This window comes from Rattus norvegicus, chromosome 1, assembly GCF_021556685.1.
Source record: "Rattus norvegicus strain SHRSP/BbbUtx chromosome 1, alternate assembly SHRSP_T2T, whole genome shotgun sequence".
NCBI lineage: Eukaryota > Metazoa > Chordata > Mammalia > Rodentia > Muridae > Rattus > Rattus norvegicus.
In genome coordinates this window covers 251,650,435-251,678,122 of record NC_141534.1, presented here as the reverse complement: position 1 = coordinate 251,678,122, position 27,688 = coordinate 251,650,435, and the positions used below count along the sequence as shown (strand labels likewise).

At 38.3% G+C, this 27,688-nt stretch overlaps 2 pseudogenes across 2 annotated transcripts in view; both read right to left on the bottom strand.

The window, feature by feature from the left end:
- The window catches only part of Cyp2c6-ps2 (cytochrome P450, family 2, subfamily C, polypeptide 6, pseudogene 2), a 52,151-nt pseudogene extending 39,700 nt beyond the window's left edge, over positions 1-12,451 (bottom strand). Inside the window, exon 1 of the transcript XR_015653311.1 lies at positions 12,356-12,451. The product of XR_015653311.1 is annotated as a cytochrome P450, family 2, subfamily C, polypeptide 6, pseudogene 2 (transcript). The remainder of the gene's footprint in view (positions 1-12,355) is intronic.
- A 1,715-nt stretch (positions 12,452-14,166) lies between these two features.
- On the bottom strand, positions 14,167-17,522 carry Cyp2c6-ps1 (cytochrome P450, family 2, subfamily C, polypeptide 6, pseudogene 1; annotated as a pseudogene). Its single transcript, XR_015653314.1, has 4 exons — positions 17,341-17,522; positions 15,450-15,612; positions 15,084-15,275; positions 14,167-14,247 (listed from the first exon to the last, which is right to left on the bottom strand). The product of XR_015653314.1 is annotated as a cytochrome P450, family 2, subfamily C, polypeptide 6, pseudogene 1 (transcript).
- Positions 17,523-27,688: the final 10,166 nt, after the last annotated feature.

Here is a 27,688-nt window from a genome sequence, read left to right as displayed (position 1 = left end):
ATAAAAACTGTATGTTATTGGTACACAGACAGGCAGATATATCAATGGAATAGAATTGAAGACCCAGAAATAAACTCACAGACCCATGGTCACATGATCTTTGTCAAAGGAGCTAAAATCATCCAATGGAAAAAAGATAGCATTTTCAAACAATGGTGCTGATTCAACTGGAGGTCAGCATGTAGAAGAATGCAGATTGATCCACTCTTATCACCCTGTACAAAGCACAAGTTCAAATGGATCAACAACCTCCACATCAAACCAGATACACTTAAACTAATAGAAGAAAAAGTGAGGAAGATGCTCGAACACATAGGCATTGGAGAAAACTTCATGAACAAAACACCAACAGCTTATGCTCTAAGAACCAGAATAGACAAATGGGACCTCAAAAAACTGCAAAGTTTTGTAAGTAAAAAGACACCGGCATTAGGACAAAACGGCAATCAACAGATTGGGAAAAGATCTTTATCGATCCTTCATCTAATGGAGGGTTAATATCCAAAATATACAAAGAACTCAAGAAGTTAGACTCCAGATAGCCAAATAGCCCTATTAAAAGTGGGGTACAGAGTTAAACAATTCTAAGCTGAGGAATATCGAATGGCTGTGAAGCATGTAAAGAAATAATCAACATCTTTAGTTATCGAAGAAATGCAAATCAAAACAACTTTCAGATTCCACCTCATACCAGTCAGAATGAATAAGATAAAAATCTCAGGTGACAGCAGATGTTTGCAAGGATATGGAGAAAGAGAAACACTCCTCCATTGTTGGTGAGATTGAAAACTGGTACAACTATTCTGGAAATGAGTCTGGATGTTCCTCAGAAAACTGGACATTCCACTACCTGAGCACCCAGTTATACCTCTCCTGGGAATATACCCAAATGGTACTCCAACATACAACAAAGGAACATGCTCCTATATGTTCATAGCAGCCTAATTTCCAATATCCAGAAGATGGAAAGAACCCAGATGCACTTCAACAGAGGAATGGATTCAAAAAATGTGGTACATTTATGCAAAGGAGTTCTACTTATCTATCAAAAATAATGACTTCATGGAATTCATAGGGAAATGGAATTAACTAGAAAATATCATCCTGAGTAAGGTAACCCAATCACAGAAAAACACACATGGTTGGCATTCATTGATAAGTCTACATTAGTCCCAAACTCGAATTACCCAAGATGCAATCCACAGACCACATGAAGCTCAAGAAGTAGCATGACCAAAATACGGGTGCTTTCACTCCTTAAAATGAAGGAAAAAAATCCATAGGAAGGGTTATAGAGGCAAATTTTAGAGCAGAGACTGAAGGATCAGCCATTCAGACCCTGCCGACATGTGGCATATATAGCCACCAAAACTAGATAAGATGTATGGAGCTAAGAAGTGCATGCTAACAGGAACCAGATATAGATCTCTCCTGAGAGACACAACAGGAGCATGTCAAATACAGAGATAAACGTTAGCAGCAAACCACTGAGAATGGAACACAATTTAGGGGAATTAGAGAAAGGATTGAAAGAGCTGAAGGGGTTTGCAATCCCGTAAGAACAACAATGCCAACCAACCAGAGCTTCTGGGGACTAAACCACTAATCAAAAACTATACATGGACTGACCCAGGTATCCAACTACATATGTAGAAGAGAATAGTCTTGTTGGGGCACCAGTGGAAGGGGCAACCCTTGGTCCTGCCTAAGTTGAACCCCTAGTGCAGGGTAATGTCAGGGGGATTGTAGTGGTCAGTATGGGAGGAACACTTTTATGGGAGATGTTAAGGGGCTAGGAGTCTTATGGACATGAAACCAGGAATGGGAATAACATTTGAAATGTAAATAAAGAAATATATCCAATAAAAAAAGACTGATAAATAAAACTAAGTAAAAAAGTGCGCCTAGTGTTACTCAGACATCTTGAATAAAAGATCATAAAATACAATCCATGGAAAATAAAGACTCTTTTATTTGTCCTAATGGTGAAAAGACAAACAGAAGTTCACACAGTTCACACAGTTCATAGAAAAAAATGAATTCAGTGAGATTTTCTTATGGCCATAGTTACTGTAGTTTTGTTACAACTTCTTATTTAAAATAGATTCTTATCTAATATCATACATCCAGGCCTCTCATCCCTCTACTTCTCCTTGTTTCTTCCATCTCCCTTCTCTCCGCAGTATTACTCCTCTCACTGCTCGATTTTCTGTTCAGAAAAGTGCAGGCCTTCAAGGGATGACAGTCAAATGGGGCAAATAATGATACAGTAAAAATATACAAGAGCCCTTATTTGAGACTAGAAAAGACAACACAGTAGGAAGGAAAAAAGATTCAAGTTCAGGCAAAACAGCTACACCCTCTGTTAGGCAGTCCACAAAACCACCAAAGTACAGCTCTATACCTATATGTCTACATAAAAAAAGTATTGGGACTGCCCCCTTCACATCACTCTAGAAGAGAAACTAGCTTAGTATAACTGACCACAGAAACATCTGATCTCTGAGCAGAAAATACTTGAGGAACTGTGAGTAACTGAATATATTGTCTCCCCCAGAAAAAGTGTTTTCTATTTTATATTATTGTCTAAATTAGAGTTAATAATGATGTGATGAAATATCATAACCAAAAGCAAATAAAGGAGGAAAGTCTTTAATTGGTTTACAATTCTACTGGATGGTTCATAATTGGAGGAAGTCAAAACAAGAGCTCAAGCAAGGTGAGTTCAGGAAGTAGAGGCTGATACAGAAGTCATGGAGAGATGACTTTACTGGTTTGTTTCCCAAGGCTTGTTCATCCTGCTTTCTCCTAAAACACAGAAACACCCTCCTATAGATGGCCCCACCCATCATGAACTGGGTCCTCTTCAATCAATCACTAATTAAAAATATATCTATAGCCAGAACTGAGAGAAACATTTTTTTTTCTTTTTTTTTTTTTTTTCCGGAGCTGGGGACCGAACCCAGGGCCTTGCGCTTCCTAGGCAAGCACTCTACCACTGAGCTAAATCCCCAACCCTTGAGAGAAACATTTTATCAATTGAGGTTCACTTTTTCAAAATGACTCTAGCTTATTTCAACTTGACATAAAACTGTCATCATAATTCTGTAATTGATAAGAAAAAATTACTATACAATAAATAATGAAAGTTGAAAACAGAGCAGTTTCCTCTGGCTTTAATATATCATAGGTAATTGAGGATGTTAGAAATCATAGTTTAAAATGACCGGACTATTCAGAATGGGATCATAAAAATTCAAATATTAATGGAATGATATATGTTATTCTAATGGCAAAGCTCACGCAATGGCATCCTTGTAGAGGTGACATAATACTTGTTCTAAATTGGCTAAAAAGATATTGCTAAGCTCTCTTATCACAGAAAATTGTCTTTTAAAACTGTTATACAGTATTTCATAAATCATATTATACATATTCTGTGTATTTTCTTAAAATGCTCACTTCAGTATTTCATTTGAGTTTTCTCTATTGTCTTTGTCTAAGCCAAAATTATTTCCACCAGGGATTAAAAGGTAAGCCTTGGAGATCCTGTCCTTTGCCTAGGCAGACAGAGACTATAGGTAGTTGAGCCAGAGTGTGAGTCCTTATCTTGCCCTTTTTTTCTCCATATAGACATTCAGTTCTATTGCATCTACCAACCTTTACTGACTGTGTACAGTGATGCAATATCAACCTTATTAAATCCTATTTAAAACAAACATGAACTTAGTTAATAATTACATCATAATACTTGACATTGAGATCAAAAAAGTTTGATCCTTATCATCTTTCAAATCTAGTTAATAATTAGATCATTGTTTTCTGACATGGAGGTCAGAAAAGTGCTATGTTAATAATCTTTAGACTTTTGGTGACCAAAAGTCATCTTGTGTAAATTAAGCAGAATTTGCTGCCTGACTCACATTGAACTAAAATCCGAAAGAAACAAAGTTACATTTACTGGACATAAGCTAGACTAAAAAGCATAAAACTTTATATTTGAATTTATATTGGAAATTAGTAAGCTCTTAAATTGATGTAATCCTAATGGCCTCAGTGCCCAGGATACTAGCTGAAGTCAGAGCCTATGGAATAGTTAGAGAAATATGTCTTAACCTGTTTTATTTCCCACTAGAACCATTGTGGGTAGCTGATAAAACCTTGAGCTACAAAACACAATCTGAAGTATCTATACATAGGCAGCATGACCTAACCTTGGTCCTTTGCCTTTACTAAACTTGTCTCTGGACTGGTCTGAACTATGGTTTCAGGATGGGATATGACAAACAGCATTGGTTTTCAAAGGGATGCCCATACTATCCTTCTTCCAACATCAGGAAGCACAATGAAGAGTAATTATCTTCATAGGAAAGACACAAAAGAAGGTGTCTTATAGGTACCCATAAAGGGAGACTGCTCAGACATAGGTTTAAGCCAACAGTAAGCCTATTAGCCAGCTGGTAACAGCATTGGTTTTTCTGGATCTCAATGTAGCCCTGAGCATTTCTTATGATGAACTTTTAAGCACAAATACCATACTCTATGCTAACATACTTCAGTTAAAAATATGATTAGCTAGAAGCTGAACTACAGAAGCCAAAAAGTAAGAATAATACATTGGGAGACTTTCCCAGAACTGGACATTCATGACTAAGGGGTTTTTTTTTGTTTTTAGTTTTTCAGTTTTTGTTTTTGTTTGTTTTGTTTTCATTTTGGCAAGTAGTATTGGCTGTGCTCTGAGTTTTATGTCCTAAGGGTACGTTCATCATGAAGTCAGTTGAAGTAAGCTGTGGGGGCCTCCATTGAACAGACAAATTTTATTTGTATACACACAAATATGAAAGGGTTTCATGCCAGCTTCCCCCACATCACCCTGGTTCAAATCTGAAGGATAATAAAACCATGCTCCTCATGTGCATCAATTATTACCATCCCGGCTTTAAAAATGATGGACCCCAACCCCAGAGCTCTCTCATAAATCACCTGAGGGTAAATTGGTGTCATCTATGTTTCTTAATTTGCTAGGCAAACATATGCTTTTGTTACAGTAGATACATAGTCATGTGGGTTACAGCCCAAATAAGTGAGAAGTCAAAACAGCTAATTCACCACATGCTCTCTACCTTTTCCATCATGACATTCCTCAACAGATAAAACCTGATAATTTCCCTGACTTCACTATCTCTCATTTCAAAACCTTCTGCACATGTTGGGAAATTGTTCACCATACAGGGATTTCCCTCAAGGAATAGTATAAAAAGTACATCAAAGCCTTGAAATCCAATTTCAAAAACAAAAGACAACCACATACCCCCTAATGTACAATTAATAATAGCTCTGTCTACACTAAACAAATTTAACATCTACAAAAACTCCAAACACCCTCCTATCTTCCTCCACTGACACACACCAAATTTATCTCCCCTGCCATAGTTTATGGACATGGTCCTTTGGATGGAATTTGGAAGGGACCAGACCCTCAACTTACAACTGGGTGTGGTTCACTTATGTTTTCCCACCGGATCAACCTAAGCCTATCTTGGTTCCTAACAGAAATGCCTGACACCACCCCATCAACCAAGAATATGGCAGATCAAGTGCAAAGAAGGAGGAGGAGGAGGAGGAGGAGGAGAAAGAGGAAGAGGAGGAGGAAGAGGAGGAGGAGGAAGAGGAGGAGGAGGAAGAGGAGGAGGAGGAATTTCCAAACACAGAGGAAAAGCACGATCTCCTGTAAGGACATCCATGATCTGGTGAATGCTGCCCAGGCCATGTTACTCCCACAAGCTTCCCTCTCCTCCATTCTCTTGGGTGTTTTTATCATTCTTCATACTAACTCTGCTACTGTCCAGACTACCCCTATCCTTCCCAGGACCTATCATTAGAGTATCTTTGCTAGAGAAACCTACAACGAACATAACAAATTCATAGGAATGTAGGATTGCCCACTTGAAGGTTGCTGGATCAGGATTGAGATATCCACACACCCAGATTCCATCTCCACTTCTCCAAGACGATGGGATGGTAAAATCATGCCAGGAGGTTTGGTAATGTAGAACAGGTTTGAGAACTGAAGATTTGGTGTGCAAACACCTGAGTTTTACCTAACTCTTCATTCCCTGCCATTCCCACCATGGAAAATGTGCCACACTCCCCACTTAAGGAAATGTGACCTCTGGTCAAATAGGCTCAGCACAGAGTTCTCCATGCTAATGAGGTACCTAGAGACCATGAGAGCTTAGCCAATAAGCTCTCCTTCTCAGACATTCCACCCTGAGAAGTTGGTATAGTATGCAACTATTCTCCACATGAACAGTCAATAAACAGTTAAAACTGTGGACTGTCTCTTTCATGAAGAGCCACTGTGGGGAGACATGGAGAAGGCGTTCTTAAGTCACAGCTTAATTCTCCTGTAGAAGGCCTCTCTGAATTCCCAACCACAATACGACCAAACTAAGGACAATCACCTCTGAAAAAAGCAAGAGTTCCCCTTTCCCCCAGCCCCAGGCTAGACACCAGTGTTCAGCCTATGGGCCACAACTACATTCTCAGCTCATTGCAACTTTCAGTGATGCACGGATTTCCAAGAATCTGAGAAGCTCATGACCCTGGACTCATTGCAGGCCCAGGACACCTGAACCACCTTTGACTTCCCCACCTGTCAGATTGAGTTTTCCACATATAGAGCAGTGTCTCCAAGATTCCTTGAAGCCCAGCCACAACCGATGGGTGATCATGTGGGATATTGTGCAATCAAATTTCCAGAATTTAACCTCCTGAGCTGTAGGTGAACCCACACCAGTCCATTTCTCTGCTTTCCTTACCAAAGTGCAGGTGACTACCTCCATGAGGTCTCACCATACAGAGGTTTAAAATTCACCATCCAACATTTACCAATGTTAAAGCTTGTTTTCAGCTTTCGATCAGTGACCCATGGGTTGAACATTGGTGAACCAGAGTCATGAGTAAACTCTACCATTATGGCTATGCCAAAAACCCATAACTAATAATCATGTCTCCATGAGTTTTTTTCCCATCTCCAAATCAGTCTTTACCCATGTTAATATTCTTCATCAGTAAAATCAACCTCAGAAGGAACTCCAAACTACTGTCTTCTAGCTACAATACATCCATATACAGCTGACTTCCTTCCCTTAACCAACAATCCCAACTCCCCCCAATGTTTTTCCTTTGCTTTGCTCACCCAACCACTATTAACATCTGTTCCCATTAGCATTTCTCTTCATGAATTTCATGGACCCTTACCCACAAGGAAAACACAAGACCTTCCTCTCTTTTTCCCACCACTTCCATTTTTGCCTTGTAGGACCCTTCATAAAACTGCATCTTACATATGTCCATGACGTCACCATCACCAAATCAATATGTATTAACTCTCCTGCTATCGTCTGGTACAAAGGCACTATAGGTTCCTATATTAACCCTCATTTTCAGGGCTTCTAGATCCTTGTGATAATTGTTCCTTGCAGATAGGAGGAACCAAAAGAAGAGAGATATCTTCATCCTTCTCATCATTGGACTGGGCCTCACTGTCACTAGGTATGACAAGAAACAATGGAACAGCCCTTGTCCAAACATAACATCTGGCCAGTGACTTTGAGGACAAGATAGACCAGGCAATGTCTTCCACATCAGACACTCTTGAGGCCCTTCAGTGCCAGATAACCTCCTTAGCAGGAGTTGTTCTGCAAAACTCAAGGGCCCTGGACAAACTGACCACTAGACAGAGAGGAATGTAAGTTTTGCTGGGGAAGAAATGTTGTTTCTATGTCAATAAATCTGGGCTAGTAGAGAAAGATGTACAAATGCTAAAAGAGCTCCAGGGAAATCTCCAGGGAAGCTAAATTCCCAACACCACTACCTCTTAGCACTCTAAACTTTTGGTAGCTTGGATCCTTCCTCTCATCAGCCCCATACTAGTCATATGAGCCTTGGTTCTTTTTGCAACCCACCTTATCCAATTTATAAAATAACTGTTGACTCACATTACAAACCTCACTACTAATCAGGTTTGGTTCAACATCAAACTCTTCCCAATATAAAAGACAGTTCTTCTGTTAACATCTTTCCTTTATAAAAAAACAAAAGGAGGAATTGTGGGGAAGTGAACCATACCTGGAAACTTGGTAATGTTGAGTGGGTTTGGAAGCACTGGAACTTCATACCAGAGGGTGGTAGGTGCTTCACCTGTGCTCTGGCCAGATACCTGTCACATGACTGTGGTATTCCATGGAGGATTATGACAATAAGTCATGTAAGGGCAGTGTGCTAACACCCTCCACATGCAGATGAGACATCCCTAATATCTCAGACGAAGCAGATATAAAGCTTCTACTGTCAAACCACAACCCACGACAAAATACATATGATATCTTATACCAATAAGGTATAAGAAGGAATAAGAATGTGAGAATTACTCCATCAAGGATCGCTCTGAGAGCTGCTGTCATATAAGAACTGTAATTCTTCCTGTAGAGAAGAATTCTCTCCAAGAGATTCTGCCACTAGATGCTGCCCTGGCAACACACCACAATCACTTCCTACCCAGTAGCCCCAACCTGTCCACTGCATTTTACCTGGTATCCTAGCCCCCTGCCAGTGCTTCACCACTTTGTGCCAACCATAGCAGAAGCTTCAAATACAATTCCACTCCCTACTTGTGCTAGCCTTTCAGCAACATTATAGCAGTGAAAGAAAGTGGCTACCTTGACATGGCTCCCCATTCCCCCTCAAAGAGTGTAATGGTTTTTTGCTTCAGCTGTCCCCCACCCCCACAGATCTCCATGGATATCTTCTGGCATACAGATCATCATGTCTGATTTATTTCTTCATGTTCTATAGCTCAAGCATGTGATATATTTAGGTCTTCAATGTTATTTATACATCATGGTATTCCCTGCATTCCCATCTCCCACTTAGCAGTAATCTTTTGCCTGACTCATGTTGCTCTATTGGCAGCACACCAAAGTTCTAGAACAAAGAGAAATAAATTCACTCAAAAGGAGTAGAATGCAGGAAATAATGGAAAAAATAAGGTATAAAACTGAACAGAGAATTCACAAAAGAGGAATCTCGAATACCTGAGAATCACTTAAAGAAATGATCAAAGTCCTCAGTGATCAGGAAAATGCAAATCAAAATGACCCCATGATTCCACCTTAGCCCATCAAAATGGCTAAGATCAAAAATTCACATTACAGCACATGTTGGCAAGGATGTGGAGAAAAGGAACTTTCCTCCACTGCTGGTGGGATTGCAAACTGGTGCAACCACTCTGGAAATCAGTTTGCAGGTTCCTCAGAAAATTGGAAATATATATACCTGAAGACCCAGCTATACTTCTACTGGGCATATACCCAGAAGATGCCCCACTGTGCTACAGGAGTATGTGTTCCACTTGTTCATAGTGGCTTTATTTGTAACAGCCAGAAGCTGTAAACAACCCACATGTCCCACGATGGAAGAATGGATAAGGAAAACATGATTCATTTGCATAAAAATACTATTTATCTATTGACAACAAGGACATCCTGAGTTTTGCCAGCAGATGGATGGAACTAGAAAATGTCATCCTAAGTGAGGTAACTCTGACTCAAAGTGACATGCATGGCATGTACTCACTAATATGTGCATATTAGCCAAAAAAGTACAGAATACCCAGGATACAGTCCATAGAATTCAAGGAAGCTAACAAGTCAAAGGGCACAAGTGAGGATGCCTCAATCCACTTGACAGGGAGAAGAAAGCAATCATGAGGGGCAGAAGGAAGAAGGGACTAGGGTGGGAAAGAAGACAGGCAAAAGAGGAAACATTATCTGGTATTGGGGGTAAACAGGACTAAAGCCCTGAGGATCAGCTGAAAAAAGTGAAAACAGGCAACCTTGGGAGATGGATTGTAGATGAACCCTCTAGAAGGTACCAGAGACCTGGGAGGTGAGAGATTCTCAGGACACAAAGGGAGGGACTCCAGAAGAAATGCCCTCAGAAAATTGGACATAGTACCACCTGAGAACCCAACTATACACTCCTGGGCATACACCTGAAAGATGCTCCAACATATAACAAGGACACATGCTCCACTATGTTCATAGCAGCCTTATTTATAATAGCCAGAGAATGGAAACAAACCAAATGTCCTTCAACAGAAATATGGATACAGAAAGTGTTGGTACATTTACAAAATGGAGTACTTTACCACCATTTAAAACAATGAAACTCACAAAAGTATAAAATGTCATCCTAAGTGAGGTAACACAATCACAAAAGAACACAAATGGTATGTATTCATTGATATGTGGATATTAGTACAAAAGCTTAGAATACCGACATTATAACTCAGAGACCATAAGAATCTCAAGAAGAAGAAAGACCAAAGTGTGGATGCTTCAGTCCTACATAGAAAGGGCAGCAAAGTAACAACAGGAGGTATAAGTGGGAGGGACATAGGAGGAAGAGAGGAGGGATAGAGGCAAAAGAGGGGGCCAGGATCAGATGTGGAAGGAGACAGGGGAGATGTTCAGATGGTCAGGAAATTGAACAGAGGTGTGTAGTGATGAAAGACGGGGAACAGGGAGAAGCCAACAGAAAGACCCAGATGCCAGGAAAGCAAAGGCTCCCAGGACCCAACAGGAATGATATTTGTTGAAATACCCAACAAAGGGGAGGGGGAACCTGTAGAGACCACATCCAGAGATTAGGCACAGCCCCTGGTTGGTGATAGGGCCATTCACCCTTCAAAAATTTAACCGTGAATTGCTCCTGGCTAAAGGAAATAGAAGGACAAAGAATGGAGCAGAGACTGAAGGACAGACCATCCAGAGACTGACACACATGGGAGTTTGAGAAAGGACTGAGATAGCCGAGGGGAGTTGCAACCCCATAGAAAGAATAACAATATAAACCAACCAGACACCCAGAGCTCCCAGGGAATAAACCACGAACCGAAGAATAGGCATGGAAGTACCCAGGGTTCCAGCTGCAGAAGTAGCAGAGGACAGAGTTATTTGGCATCCATGGGAGGGGAGGCTCTTGGTCCTTTGAAGGCTTGATGCCCCAGTGTAGGGAAATGCTAAGGCAGTGATGTGGAGTGAGTGGGTGTGTAGGGGAGCTACCTCATACAAGCAGGGGAATAGGGTGGTATAGGGTGCTTTTGGAGGGGAAATTGGGAAGGAAGATAACATTTGAAATATAAATAAATAAAATGATAAATTAAATTTAAAAAAAAGTAATGCCCTACAGTCAGGAGAGGGAACTGGTAGAAAGACAGATTGTCAAGTGAAAGAATGGGGTTGACATCCCATAGTCAAAAACTCTGACCCAGATTTGTTCCTGTCTGAAAGAAGTGCAGGGAGAAAAATGGAGAAGAGACTGAAGGAAAGGAGGTCCAGTGACAGGCCCAAATTGGGATCCAATTCAAGGCTCAGCAAGCAGCTGAAAGAGTCAGATGCAGATACTTATAGGAAACTAATGGACAGAAGCTACAGACCCGTTTGGTTAAATTAGGGTAAAACTAGGAGAAGGTAAGGAGAAGGGTGACCCCATAGGAAGACCAGCAGTCTTCCTGGATCCCCAAGATCTCTCAGACCCTGTGCCACCAACCAGGAAGCATACACCAGCTGACATGAGGCCCCCAACACATCTACAGCAGAGGACTACCTGCTCTGACCTCAGTGAGAGAAGATGCACCTAACCCTTCAGAGAATTGAGGCCCCAGGAAGTGGGAAGGTCTGGTGGCCTAGTGCTTGTGGGGACAACCTTTTGTAGACAGGGGTGGTGAGGAAGAATAAGATGAAGAACAATCAGAAAGTGAACTGAGAGAGGGATAAAGACTGGACCATAAAAATAAAGAATAGAACAAAAAACATAAAAATTAAAATAAAATAAAATCTCATTTCTGTTTGAAAAATGCTTAAGGCACAAAATGATAATTACAAATGAATACTTTCTTACACAATGTATTGAATAAATAATAAATGAAATCACACAATGGCATGAATTTGGAAAAGCAGGGAAAAACAAAAAATACAAAGTTTATCAGTCACAATAACTTATACTTTATGGCATGATTTGAGTCGGTTTCCATCTCTGCTGCACTTCACATTGTCTTTCTACTCATTTATTTTATGTGCTAAGATAAATGGCAATGTGTTCTAATTAACCAATTCTCCTTATGTGTTCCTGAATCCATATTGTATTTTCACACACCCAATAACTATTCAAGTTAGTGTTCAAATGACACTGAACTGAGTGTTTACAAAGCTCTGGCAAATATTTAAGTATTCAGTGAATGAGAAAATACTTGAAAAATGAAATAAATGAGTATATGTCAACACTTTACCTGCTTCCACTTAATTAGGTAATAATCAATAAAGTCATGAGGATTTGTAACATCCAGTGATTCTTGATGTTCTTTTATTTTCTTCAGAATGTAGTTTCTAGTATGATACACATTTTTTAGCTAATGTCATATGAATTCCCGGACAATAATCAATGAAAACAGGGAAAGAACTGCAGAACTACAAGGAAAAACACCAAGAATTTATTAAATGCATAAGGTACAATAAAGAAATACATACATACTATAATCTAACAAGTCTGATTTTGATTTATAGTCCCATAAATGATTTATTTTCACCTTGAAGAAGAGTTGCTCCATTTTATACATAATAAAATTATATATAAATTCTATGTAGTATAAAAATTGAGGAAGAAAATTCTGCCCATATAATTCTGGTTCACAGGGAATTTTTTCACATTCAGTAATAATTCAATTTTGCCTATAAATCTTAAATTTCATATGATATGAAGTAATGTAATTCATACACTTTGGATGCTAGTACATGCTAAGAAAATAGGGTAAATAATTTACTGCAGAAAGCTTTTCAATCAGTCAATCTCTGACATGAAGTGAGAATTTGGAATTGTGTGGGCCTCTAAAGATTCCTTGACAAAAATTGCACACCATTATTTACTTCTTTGTGGTCCATAACTACTATATAGGCAGAGAGCAGGAGATCTAATTCATCACAGGGAAAGATTGTGAACATATTCGTGATCCACCATTCATATTATCATTTCTTCCTGTTCCCTTGTCATGGAGGATCCAAAATAAAGCAGCAAACATTTCAGTGGTTTCAGTGCTTCCTGTATCATTATCCAAAATATCTTTAGAAGAATATTTTCTGTCTACACTAAGGTATTTTTGCCAAATACATAAATGGGTAGGTTTTAATTATTGATAGTACAAGAACTTGTGAGTAGTTCAAGAATGTTCTTCTATGAGTGACTGAATATCTTTCTAAAAATCAATGCATTAATTTGTAGAAAAACCTCTCTGTGTGTCAAATAAAAATAACATCACATAGGAAGATAAGCAGCTTGAGCTATCTTGGCATTTGTGTTTTGTTCATCTGTTGGTTTAGCGAAGGACATAGACCTCTCTTCCAGAGGTCCCATTCATACTACTCTAGGCAGGGCATGGGTACCATTACATCATTGTTAGTCCACGTGTAATTTTGAAGGGTTAAAATTTCTAAAAGTTAGTCATGAACAATGTCTGGCTATGCCTAAAAGAATCTGAGATAGGGCTCCAAGGACACTGGCCATCTTGAGCTACCCCTGGAGCTACCTCCCTTCTCTTCCCCTTCCCTTCATTCACTCCCTAATATGAGTCATCTCTTTGCTGAGCGAGATAAGCCACCTTGCCCATATTGCTAAGATACTAGAATGCTTTGTTAACACAATTCCGCGCAAAAAAAATAACTGTGCACCCTTTGTATTAGCCAATTATGTGTATAAACATGAAACCCCTGGTTTTCCCTATATAAGCTCCTGCCTAGAGAGGCTTGGGGCTTGACTCAATCTCCTGTGTGAGATACGTGTCAGCCCGAGATCTCATAAATAAAACTGCCTCTTGCTGATTACATCAAGACCGGCTTCTCGTGTTTCCTGGGGGTACCCCAACCCGTGACTGGAGCGAGAGTCTCCCCAAGTCTGGGGGTCTTTCAATTTGATCTGTGAAAAAGAATAATCATAACTTTGCTTTCAGGAGGAGATGAATTTTCTTCACCTATATCCAGGGACTGCTCACAATCTTGATGTTCTCATTGAGCTTTTCCATCAAGCTAAGAAAATCTTGATCTTTATAATCAAAAGAATTCTGGAAAATAATGGAGCAGATGACATTGCAAGGGGCACAGCCCAAGATGAAGGTAGGGTCACAGGGTGAGCCTGAGGAATGGGAAACAATTGTAATATGTTATTAAAATATACCAAGAGGGCACTTTATCTTTGTTAATGGGTAAAATCCCTGGAGAAATTTTAAACTTCACTAAAATATGATTTTCAGTCTTCATTTTATTTTGGAGAAAGTACTTAAAGACAAGTTTCTTCATAATTTAAACAGATAACTTGACTGTTCTGTGAAAGGTATTTCAGGGGTGAGTAGCATTCACATAGCAATTGAAGATCTGTTCATCACCTAAGCCAAAACAGCGAATACAGAGAGAAATGGTTTACACAACAGAAGACAGATATGTAATATACTTAGCAAAAATGAGATGTTGTTAATGAAAACAATTCAAGGTTACTTAAACAAGTCATTTTATTAAGTTCTTTGTGTTTGAAGATTAATACTTTCATGTGTAAATTCTTAAAGCATACAAATCATCATAAAATGAAATTATGATAATTTTTCATATCATGACAAAATTCTATTAAATACAGCTAAGGAATGAAAATATACTTTGACTCATAAGTACCCAGGACTATGAAAATGAGCATTCAAGACATATTGCCACATCAGTGAAGTTGGGGAGATGAAAGTAGTTCAAGAAAATGAAAAGAAATAACATCTGGTTTGGAATCTTTAAATGTAGATGAAGTCACTGCCACCAATTAACTGATCTGTGGTAAAACAACTAGCAATAAATAAAGTATGTTTGTTCTAAGGATGTAACTTATCAGAAAATTAAAATAAATGCTGTGTTCATGATACCTGATTCAAAAGCAACAGAGAAAACATCATTTTGAATAGAATAATACCAGTAGATCCATTGGACTCTAACCTGTATCAGGATGGAAAAGTCAGAACAGGAAAGTATGATCACCATTTGGTTTTCCTCAGTTCCTCCACAAGGCACCATGATTCCTCTTGAACACAGTCCTCAATGCTTTTTTCCCCATGCCCAAATTCTGCAAGGTCATGAGTGTAAAGCGTCTTATTTCTTTCCATCTATTTCCATGGCTAAAAGCAATTCCTGAACAAATGGGAATAGAAAGTACAATGTGATCCCAGGAAGAAGGAGAGCATTGGCGAAGACACAACCCTAGAGAGGCATAGTCTGAGCCCCAGGATCAAGTCTGGCCTTTGCTGTCTATCTTCTTCCTCTTTGTGAATGCTACCCAGATCACTCATAAACATGTACACTTACCAAGGCCTTTATTAATTTTTTCAGCTACTGGGAAGCTTCCTCTTTCAGTAAACTCCTCTCTGTGATCAATCAAGCCTTATTTTATTGCTTCATATCCATGCAATATCACAATGGGCTTCATGCCAAAGTACAGAGTGAACACAGAGCCATTCACTTTTGAGAACTGGAAATTGAAAAGCATACTAATGGGTAATTGTTACTTTTCAGTGTTGTCACAATGTGATGACCCAGACAGTTGATATTTAGATTACAATAAAGAGTCACATCAAAATATTCAGCAAGTCTCTTGATCATGTTTCAGTAAGGACTTGAAGCAAGAGTTTTCCAAATTCATTTTGGGGATGAATTGCTCATGAATAAAAGACTCTATCCCATGGGCAGTCACCAAATGCTGACACTATTACTGATGCTATGTTGTGCTTACAGACAGAAACCTAGCATTTCTTTCCAATGAGAGGCTCTACAAGCAGCTGACTGAAAAGGATATATACTTACAGTTCAACATTGGACTATAAGAAGGGTAAAGAAGAGTGGGAGGATTGAAGAAACTGAAGGGGATAGCAACCCCACAGGAAGACAAAGAGTGTTAACTAACCTGGACCACTGGGAGTTTCCAGAGAATAAGCCACAAACTAAAGAGCATACACAAACTTGTACAAGGCTTCTCACACATGTATAGCAGAGGACTACCTTCTCTGGCTTTAGTGGGAAAGGATGAGCCTAAGTCTACAGAGACTTTATATACCAGGGAAGGGGGATGACTAAGAGGCACCCTCTCAGAAACAAAAGGGAAATGGAATGAAGAAGAACTCTTCAAGGGAGTGATAGGCAACATTTGGGAGGTAAATAATTTAATAATAATAATAATAATAATAATAATAATAATAATAAACTAAAAATCTAAAAGTACTCAACATTTAAAAATACGCATTTTTATCACTTGATGCCTGGACAATCTAATTCCATGTTCACTCATAATAAAATAAGTATCAATGCTCAGATGACGGTTTCAGCAACACCTATAAGGCTTTTCCTGTGCAGCTTAGCCCCAGGAAGAAGAGAGAAAATCCATAGTGGGGACTCCAAATTCATTCTATCATTACTAGAGATGTGGAGACGGTGTACCACTGAAGCAGCACACAGCATGGGCATCTGCTAAGAGAACAGATTCACCCTGAGGCATTCATGGTCCCAGGCACAGAAGAAAAGTCAATTTGGATAGTATCAAATATATTTAGTTCTCTTATTTCCTGTGTTTTGCGTCATCTACGGATAGTTTCTTTTAATAAAACATCAGTTATTTAGAGAACTTCAACACCAAATGCTAATAAAAACAGAGATTTAAAGTGCTGCCTGACTTGGTGGATGGTATCATGTGTCCCTTTCCAGAGACTTAGCAAAAAATATGGAAACAGAAATAAAATAAAGATGAGAAGTATACATAGTTTTTGCAATTTTCCAAATGTCATTATAATATGCAAATACCCAAAGTTCTCTAATTCACCATAGAAATTGCTTTTTCTTCAATTTCTGATGGGGATAAAAATGACCTTTACAGGTTTTTAGCTTTATAATCATTGATTACAATGCCGTTTGGGCAAGTCCTGAAAATGTACACAAAAATAATGTTATACAGACTTTACAGGTTATATTTAGGAATATATGTATATAAATGTATCTATATGCATGTAACAACAATAATAAAAGAATGGCCATGGATTATATAAAAGAACAAGAAGGAGTATATGGGAAGGATTGGAAAGAGAAAAGAGGAAGAATATATTACAATCTCAAAATAATAACTATGTAATTATAATATCAAAATGAAAAGAAACTTTTAAAAAGAGTTATATTCACCTTTCTTTGCAAGGTACTAGAGGAGCATACTTACACTGGTTAAGGATTGGGTGATGTTCTTCAAATCTAGATGAAAGAAATTGCCAATAATTGGGAGAGGAGTAGGGCCTGAGGAAGCTTTCCTCTCCCAGAACTCTGACTCCAGATAGACAGGAGAATGAGACAGGAGAGAGTGAGCACCAGCAACATGACCAGATCCATTGAGTTTCTCTTTACTGACACAGCTCTGATCAGGTAGCTTAGAGCTTTTTTTCATGTGGCTACAGAATCAATATGGCATAATTGACTAATCAGCTAGCTTCTGATCTATAATCTTTCTTTTACATGGACTTTATTCTAGTGACAATAACAAAAATAAGCTGTTCTTCATGCTTTAATATCTCATGATATACCTCAAACTATCTACTCATCTGCTTTATCTTCCCAAGGTTAGAAGTGTATACATGAGCCACCATGCCCAAGTTTAATGGCATACTTAACTGTGTATTTAACTTCAAATATTTGTTATCTTAAACATTTACACAAGCATTCTCAATAACTGTAGATTTATACACATTTAATACACCATTTTTTGATTGGGTTTTTTGGGTTCTTTGGTGGTTAGCTTCTTGTATTCTTTATAGATTTTGTATATTAGCCCTTTATCAGATGTCAAGTTAGTGAAGTTTCTTTCCCCAAGCTGTAGGTTTCTGATTTTCCCTGTTGACTATGTCCTTTTCCTTACAGAAGCTTTCCTGTTTTGTGAGGTCAATTCTTGATCTTAGAGTATACGTCATTGGATTTCAATTTAGGAAAATTCCCCCTATGCCAGTAAGTTCAAGAACCTTTCTCACTTTCTCTTCTATTAAATTCAGTGTCCCAAAGTGGGATCTAGCTCAAGGGGAGGCCTCAAGGCCTGACCCTATTACTGAGGCCATGGAATGTTCACAAAAACTGACCTATCATGACTGCACTCTGAAAGATCCAAAAAGGAGCTGAAAGAGTAAGATTCAAATATTTATACCCAACAAATGGACAGAAGCTGCTGGCCCCTGTGGTTGAATTAGAGAAAGCTAGTAGAGGCTGAGGAGGAGGGTGACCCTGTAGGAAGACCAGCAGTCTCAATTAAACTGGACCTCCAAGATCTCTCACACACTGAACTGCCAACCAGACAGCATACACCAGCTGATATGGCGCTCCCAACACATATACAGCAGAGGATTGCTGGCTCTGTGTTCAGTCAGAGAAGATTCACCTAACCATCACAAGACTGGAAGCCTCAAGGATTTAAGAGGTCTTGTGAAGTGGTTGGTGTGGAAATCTTCTTGGAAATGGTGAGGTTGTTGAGGTGGAAGAGATATGGGATGTGGAACAGTCAGAGGGTGGACCCAGAGGGAAACATAATCTGGAGTGTAAATCAAAAAGTATAAATAATTTTTAAAAAAAAGTATTTAAAAGACTGAAGAATACAACTAAGTAAATAAAGTATGTCTAGTGTTACTCAGACATCTTTAATAAAAGGTTATGTATTATCCCGTCCTATAATACAAGTCATGGAAAATAAAGACTTGTTATTTGTTCTACTGGTGAAAAGACAAACAGAAGAACTGTCAGTATCACAAAATTTATATAAAAAATGAATTCAATGAGATTTTCTTATGGCCATAGTTATTCACTGTAGTTTTATTATACCTTTTTATTTAAAATAGATTCTCGTCTAATACCGTACATCCACGCCTCTCATGCCTCTACTTCTGCATTTTCCACCCACCTCTCCTCTTCCCCCAGATTTACTCCCCCACTTTTTTCTGTTCAGAAACGTGCAGGCCTTCAAGAGATGACAGTCAAATGGGGCAAATAAGGATACAGTAAATTAACACAAGGGCCCTCATATTGAGACTGGATAAGACAACAGAGTCGAAAGGAAAAGAGATTCAAGATCAGGCAAAAGAGCCATCACATCAGTTAGGAGTTCCACAAAATCACCACACTATCAGCTACATGACTATGTAAGAAAAGTATTGCGATTGCACCCTTCACATCACTCTAGAAGTAAAACTAGCTCAGTATAACTGACCATAGAAACATCTGATAACTAAGCAGAAAGTACTTGAGGAACTGTGAGTCCTTGAATATATTGTCTCCCCAAGAAAAGGTGTTTTGTATTTTTTATTCTTGTCTAAATTAGAGTTAATATTGCTGTGATGAAATATCATAACCAAAAGCAAATTAGAGAGGAAAGACTTTAATTGGTTTACAATTCCACATCATGGTTCATCGTTGGAAGAAGTCAAAACAAGAACTCAGGCAGGGTAGGGTTCAGGAAGTATAGTTTGATACAGAAGTCATGGAAGGGTGCCTCTTACTGCCTTGTTTCCCAAGGCTTGCTCATCCTGCTTTCTTCTAAAACACAGGAGCACCCTCCTGTGTTGGCCCCACCCATCAGGAGATGGGTTCTATTCAATCAATATCTAATTAAAACTATATCTATAGCCAGTTCTTAGGGAGACATTTTATCAATTGAGGTTCACTTTTTCAAAATGACACTAGCTTGTGTCAACTTGACATAAAACTGTCATCATAATTCTGTAATTGATAAGAATAAAAATTACTACATAATAAATAATGAGGTTGAAGACAGAGTAGTTTCCTCTGACTTTAATAAATTGTAGGTACTCAAGGATGTTACAAATCATAGTTTAAAATGACCAGACTATTCAGAAGAGAATCATAAAAATTCAAATATTAAGTGGAATGATATGTGTTATTCTAATTATTATTTTCTTCCAACTTTATTAAATTGGGTAGTTCTTATTTACATTTCAAATGTTATTCCCTTTCCCATTTTCCAGGCCAACATCCCCCTGGTCCCTCCCCTCCCCTTCTATATGGGTGTTCCCCTTCCCCCATTAATGCCCTCCCCACAAACAATCCCTTTAAGTGGGGGTTCAGCCCTGGCAGGAACAAGGGATTCCCCTTCCACTTGTGCCTCTACTAGGCTATTCATTGCTACCTATGAATTTGGAGCCCAGGGTGAGTCCATGTAAAGTTTTTGGATATCGGCTTAGTCCCTGGAAGCTCTGGTTTGTTGGCATTGTTGTTCATATGGGGTCTCAAGCCCCATAAGCTTTTTCAGTCCTTTCTCTGATTCCTTCAACGGGGCTCCAGTTCTCAGTTCAGTGGTTTGCTGCCGGCATTCGACTATGTATTTGCCATATTCTGGCTGTGTCTCTGAGGAGAGATCTATATCCAGTTCCTGTTAACCTGTACTTCTTTGCTTCATCCATTTTATCTAATTTGGTGGCTGTATATGTATAGGCCACATGTGGGGCAGGCTCTGAATAAGTGTTTCCTCAGTCTCTGTTCTAAACTTTGCCTCCCTATCCCCTCTTAAAGGTATTCTTGTCCCCCTTTTAAAGAAGGAGAGAAGCATCCACATTTTGGTCATCCTTCTTGAGTTTCCTGTGTTCTGTGCATCTTGGGTAATTCGAGCATGTGGGCTAATATTCACTTATCATTGAGTGCATACCATGTGTGTCTTTCTGTGATTGGTTACCTCATTTCAGATGATATTTTCCAACTCCATCCATTTGCCTATGAATTTCATAAAGTCATTGTTTTTGATACCTGAGTAGTATTCCATTGTGTAGATGTACCACATTTTCTGTATTCATTCCTCTGTTGAAGGGCCTCTGGCTTCTTTCTAGCTTCTGGCTATTATAAATAAGGCTGCTTTGAATATAGTGGAGCATGTGTCTTTGTTGTATGTTGGAGCTATTTTTCTAAGTATAATGGCAAAGCTCACGCAAAGTCTTAATTTGTAGAGATGGCATCATATTTGTTCTAAATTACTAAAAAGATATAGATAAGCTCTCTTGAAACAGAAATTGTCTTTTAAGACTATGTTATACAGTATTTCATAAATCATATTATGCATATTCTGACTTCAGTATTTCTTCTGATTTTTTCTACTTTCTTTTTCTAGGCCAAAATTATTACCACCAGGGACTAAAAGATAAGCCTTGGAGATTCTGTCCATTGACTAGGCAGACAGAGACTATAGGTAGTTGAGCCAGGGTGTGAGTCCTTATCTTGTCCTTTTTTTTCTCCATATAGACATTCAGTTCTATTGCATCTACCAACCTTTACTGACTGTGTACTGTGATTCAATATCAACCTTATTAAATCCTATTTAAAACAAACATGAACTTAGTTAATAATTACATCATAATACTTGACATTGAGATCAAAAAAGTTTGATCCTTATCATCTTTCAAATCTAGTTAATAATTAGATCATTGTATTCTGACATGGATGTCAGAAAAGTTCTATTTTAATAATCTTTAGACCTTTGGTTACCAAAAGTCATCTTGTCCTTTTATCTTGCGTAAGGTAATCAGAATTTGTTGCCTGACCCATGTTGACCTAAAATCCCAAAGAAACAAAGTTCCATTTACTAGACTAAAAAACATGAGACTTTATATACAAATTTATATTGGAATTTATATTGGAAATTGGTAAGCTCTTAAACTGATGAGATCCTAATGGCATCAATGTTCAGGGTACTAGCTGAGGACAAAGAATATGGAACAGCTAGAGACATAGGTCCTAACCGATTGTATTTTGCACCAAAATCATTGTAGTTAGCAAATAAAATCTTGAGCTACACATCACTGTCAGAGGTATCAGTACATAAGCAGCATGAGCTCACCTTGGTCCTTCCCCTTTACTGAACTGATCTCAGAACTGGTCTGAGCTATGGTTTCAGGATAGGATAAGATAAACAGCATTAGTTTTCAAAGGGCTGCCCAAACTATCCATCCTCCAACATCAGGAAGTACAGTGAAGAGTAATTGTCTTTCTTGGAAAGACATCAAGGAAGGTGTCATAAAGGTACCCACCAAGGAAGACTGCTTAGACATAGGTTTAAGCCAACAGTAAGCCTATTAGCCATCTGCTAACTGCTTTAATTGTTTGGAATCTCAAAGTAGCCCTGAGTCTTCCTCATGATAAACTTTTCAGCACAAAAACCATATTCTATATTGACATACTTCACTTAACAAGAATGATTAGCTAGAAACAGAACTATGGAAGCCAAAAAGGAAGAATAGTACATTTAGAAACTTCCCCAGAACTGGACTTTGATGACTAAAGCCTTTTTTGGTTTTTTGTTTTTTAGTTTTTGTTTGTTTTGTTTTCATTTTGACTGGTAGTATTGTCTGTGTTCTGAGTTTTTTGTCCTAAATGGTACTTCCATCATGAAGTGAGTTCTACTAAATATTGGGGCCTCCATTGAACAAACAGACCAATTCTATTTGCATACATACAAATATAAAATGGCTTCATGCCAGCTTCCCCCACATCACCCCGGCTCAACTCCAAAGGATAATGAAAACATGCTCTTCCTGTGCATCCTTTATAACCATTCTCACTTTACAAATGGTGGACACCAACCCAAGAGGCCTCTAATAAAACACCTTATGGAAAATTGATGTCACCCATGTTTCTCAAACATACTTTTTGGTAGTCAAAGTTACAATAGTTCCATACACATATGGGCTACAGCCCAAACAAGTGAAAACTCAAACATATTTATTCAACACATGTTCTCTGCTTTTGCCATCATGGCATTCCTCAACAAATAAAAACTGAAAGAAGACAGGAAAACATCTCTACAGGAGTGCTGACACAAAGGCCTACAGGAGGATCAAGCCACTGTCAGAAACAGCAAGAAAAGCTAACACCACAGGCAACCTGATCTTGAGAGGGAAGTGCAGGATCCTAAGTGACAGAAATCAAGACTACTTGGCATCATCAGAGACCAGTTCTCCCACCAAAGCAAATACTGGATATCCAAATAGACCAGAAAAGCAAGATTTAGATTTAAAATAACATTTGGTGATGATGATGATGATGATGATGATGATGATGATGATGGTGGAGGACTTAAAGAAAGACATAAAAATTCCCTTAAAGAAATAAAGAACAACACAAGTAAACAAGTAGAAGCACTTAAAGAGGAAATACAAGAAGCTCTTAAAGAATTACAAGAAAATATAACCAAAGAGGTGGAGGAATTGAACAAAATCGTCCAAGATTTAAAGATGGAAATAGAAACAATAAAGAAAGCACAAAGAGAGACAACCCTAGCGATAGAAAACCATGGGAAGAGATCAGGAGTCATAGATGCAAGCATCACCAAGAGATAGAAGAGAGGATCTCAGAGGCAGAAGATACCACACAAAATCTCGAAACAACCATCAAAGATAATGTGAAATCCAAAAACAATGGCCCAAAACATCCAGGAAATCCAGGATACAATGAGAAGATCAAATCGAAGGATAATAGGTATGAAGAATGAAGAATCCCAACTTAAAAAGCCAGCAAATATTTTCAACAAAATTATAGAAAATAAACCTTCCCAAATGTAAAGAAAGAGATGCCCATTAACAAAAAAGGAGCCTACAAAACTCCAAATAGATTGGACCAGAAAAGAAATTCCTCCCATCACATGATAGGCAAAACACCAAATGCACAAAACAAAAAAGGATATTAAAAGCAGGGAGAAAGGTCACGTAACATATAAAGGCAGACCTATCAGAATTACACCAGGCTTCTCACCAGAGACTATAAAAGTCATAAGATACTGGACAGATGTCATACAGACCCTAAAACAGCAAAATGCAAGTCCAGGCTACTATATCAATTAACATAGATGGAGAAACCAAGGTACTCCATGAAAAAAACAAATTTACATAATATCATTCTTTGAGTCCAGCACTCAAAGAACAACAGATGGAAGAGCCCAAAATTGGGGGAGAAACTACACCCCAGAAAAAGCAAGAAAGTAATCTCCTTGCAATGAAATGAGCAGAGAGACCACAAACATAAATCGACCTCTAAGTAGGAAAATAACAGGAAACAACAATCACTATTCCTTAATATCTCTCAACATCAATGGACTCAACTCCCCAATAAAAAGACAGACTTACAGACTGGATAGATAAAGAAGACCCAGCATTTTGGTGCATACAGGAAACACACCTCAGAGACAAAGACAGACACTACCTCAAAGAAAATGGTTGGAAAATCATTTTCCAATCAAATGGTCTGACGAAGCAAGCTGGAGTAGCCATTCAAATATCCAATAAAATCGACATTCAACCAAAAGTCATCAAAAAAGATAAGGAAGGACACTTCATATTCATCAAAGGAAAAATCCACCAAGATGAACGCTCAATCCTAAATATCTATGCTCCAAATACAAGAGCACCTACATACATAAAAGAAACCTTACTAAAGATCAAAGCACACATTGCACCTCACACAATAATAGTAGGAGATTTCAACATCCCACTCTCATCAATGGATAGATCATGGAAACAGAAAAGAAACATAGAGAAACTAACAGAATTATGAACCAAATGGACTTAAACTATACTTACAGAAGATTCCATCATAAAACAAAAGGATATGCATTCTTCTAGGCACCTCATGGTACCTTCTCCAAAATTGACCATACAATTGGTCACAAAACAGGCCTCAACAGATACAGGAAGATAGAAATAATCTCGTGCATGCTATCAGATCACCAAAGACTAAAGCTGGTCTTCAATAACAACAATGACGACTAAACGCCCACATATACATTGAAGTTGAACAATGCTCTAGTCCATGATAACTTGGTTAAGGAAGAAATAAAAAAGAAATTAAAGACTTCCAAGAATGTAATGAAAAAGAAGGTACAACATACCAAAAGTTGGGGAAAAAAATCATAGCTCTGAGTGCCTGCACAAAGAAACAGGAAAGAGCATATATCAGCAGCTTGAGAGCACACCTAAAAGCTCTAGAACAAAAAGAAGTAAATATACCCAAGAGGAGTAGAAGGCAGGAAATAATCAAACTCAGGGCTGAAATCAACTAAGCAGAAACAAAAAGGACTATACAAAAATATCAACCAAACTAGAAGCTGGTTCTTTGAGAAAATCATCATGATAAATAAACCCTTGGCCAGACTACCCAGAAGGCACAAGGAGTGTATCCAAATTAACAAAATCAGAAATAAAAAAAGAGACATAACAACAGAATCTGAAAAAGAAATTAAAAATCATCAGATGCTACTACAAAAGCCAATAATCAACAAAATTTGAATATCTGGAAGAAAGGGACAATTTTCCAGAAAAATACCAGGTACCAAAGTTAAACCATCTAAACAATCCTATCACTCCTAAAGAAATAGAAGCAGTTATTAAAAGTCTTCCAACCAATAAGAGCCCAAGACCAAATGGGTTTAGTGCAGAATTCTATCAAACCTTCACAGAAGACTTCATACCAATACTTTCCAAACTATAGACAATTTTACTGAAAGCAATCTACAGATTCAATGCAATATCCATCATAATTCCTATTCAATTCTTCATAGAGAAAGAAAGAAAGAAGAATTGGCAAATTCATTTGGAATAACAAAAAACCCAGGACATCAGAAAACTATACTCAACAATAAAAGACCTTCTGGGGGAATTACCATCCCTGACCTCAAGCACTATTATAAAACAGTGGTCGTAAGAACTGTATGCTATTGGTACAGAGACAGGCAGATAAATCACTGGAATAGAATTGAAGACCCAGAAATTATCCCCCACACCTTTGGTAACTTGATCTTTGACAAAGGAGCTAAAATGATGCAATGGGAAAAATGATAGCTTTTTCAACAAAATGGTGCTAGTTCAAGTAGAGGTGAGAATGAAAAAGAATGCAAATCAATACATTCTTATCACTCTGTAAAAAGCTTAAATCCAAGTGGATAAAGGACTTCCACATCAAACAAGATACACCTAAACTAAGAGGAAAAAAATTGGGGAAAAGCCTCATAAACATGGGGCTGGGGAAAGTTTCCTGAACAGAACACCAATGGCTTATGCTCTAAGATCAAGAATCGACAAATGGGGCCTCATAAAATTGCAAAGCTTCTGTAAGGCAAAGGACACTGTCATTAGGACAAAATGGCAAGCAACAGACTAAGAAAAGATCTTTACCAATCCTACATCTAATAAAACTCCAATATCCAAAATATACAAAGAACACAAGAAGATAGACTCCAGAGAGCTAAATAGCCCTATTTAAAAGTGGGGTACAGGCTAAACAAAAAATTCTCAGCTGAGGAATACCGAATGGCTGAGAAGCACCTAAAAAAATGTTCAACATCCTTAGTCAACAGGTAAATACTGATCAAAACAAACCTAAGATTCCACCTCACACCAGTCAGAATGGCTAAGATCAAAACCTCAGGTGACAGGAGATGTTGGTGAGGATATAGAGAAAGAGGAACACTCTTCCATTGTTGGTGGGGCTGCAAACTGGTACAGCTACTCTGGAAATCAGTCTGGAGGTTGCTCAGAAAATTGGACATTGAAATACCTGGAGACCCAGCTATACCTCTTTTGGGCATATACCCAAAAGATGCTCCAAAATACAATAAAAACACATGCTCCACTATGTTCATAGCAGCCTTATTTATAATAGCAAGAATTAGAAAAAAGTCCAGATGCCCTTCAACAGAAGAATGGATGCAAAAAATGTGATACATCTACACAATGGAGTATTACATACCTATGAAAAAATCACTTCATGAAATTCATACGCAAATGGAATGAATTAGAAAATACCATCCTGAATGACGTTACCCAATCACAGAAAAACACACTTGGTATGCACTAATTGATAAGTGGATATTAGCCCAAAATCTCGAATTGCCCAGGATGCAATCCATAGACCTCAGGAAGCTCAAGAAGAAGGATGACCAAAATGTTAATGGGGGAACAAAAATATCCATATGAGGGGATATGGAGACAAAGTTAAGAGCAGTGAATGAAGAAACGGCCATTCAGTGCCTGTCCCACATGTGGCCCATATATAGAGAGCCAACAAAACTAGATAAGGTTGATGAAGCTAAAAAGTACATGCGGAAAGGGACAAGATATAGATCTCTACTGAGAGACACTTCCAGAGCATGTCAAATACAAAGGTCAATGCTAGCAGCAAATCAATGAACTGAGAACAGGACCCCCTTTGGGGAAATCAGGGGAGGGATTCAAAGAGCTGAAAAGTCTTAAAACCCGATAAGAACAAGAATGCCAACCAACCAGAGCTTGCAGGGACTAAACCACTACCCAAAGACTATACATGGACTGAACCAGGGCTCCAGCTTCATATGCAGCAGAAAATAGACTTGTTGAGGAACTAGGGGAAGAGGAAACCCTTGGTCCTGCAAATGTTGGAACACAGTGCAGGGGAATGGGGGGATAAAGGAGATGCATGGGGAGCAAAGTGGGCTTATGCACAGAAAAATGGGAAAGGGAATAACATTTGAAATGTAAATAAATAAATATATCTAATAAAAAAAA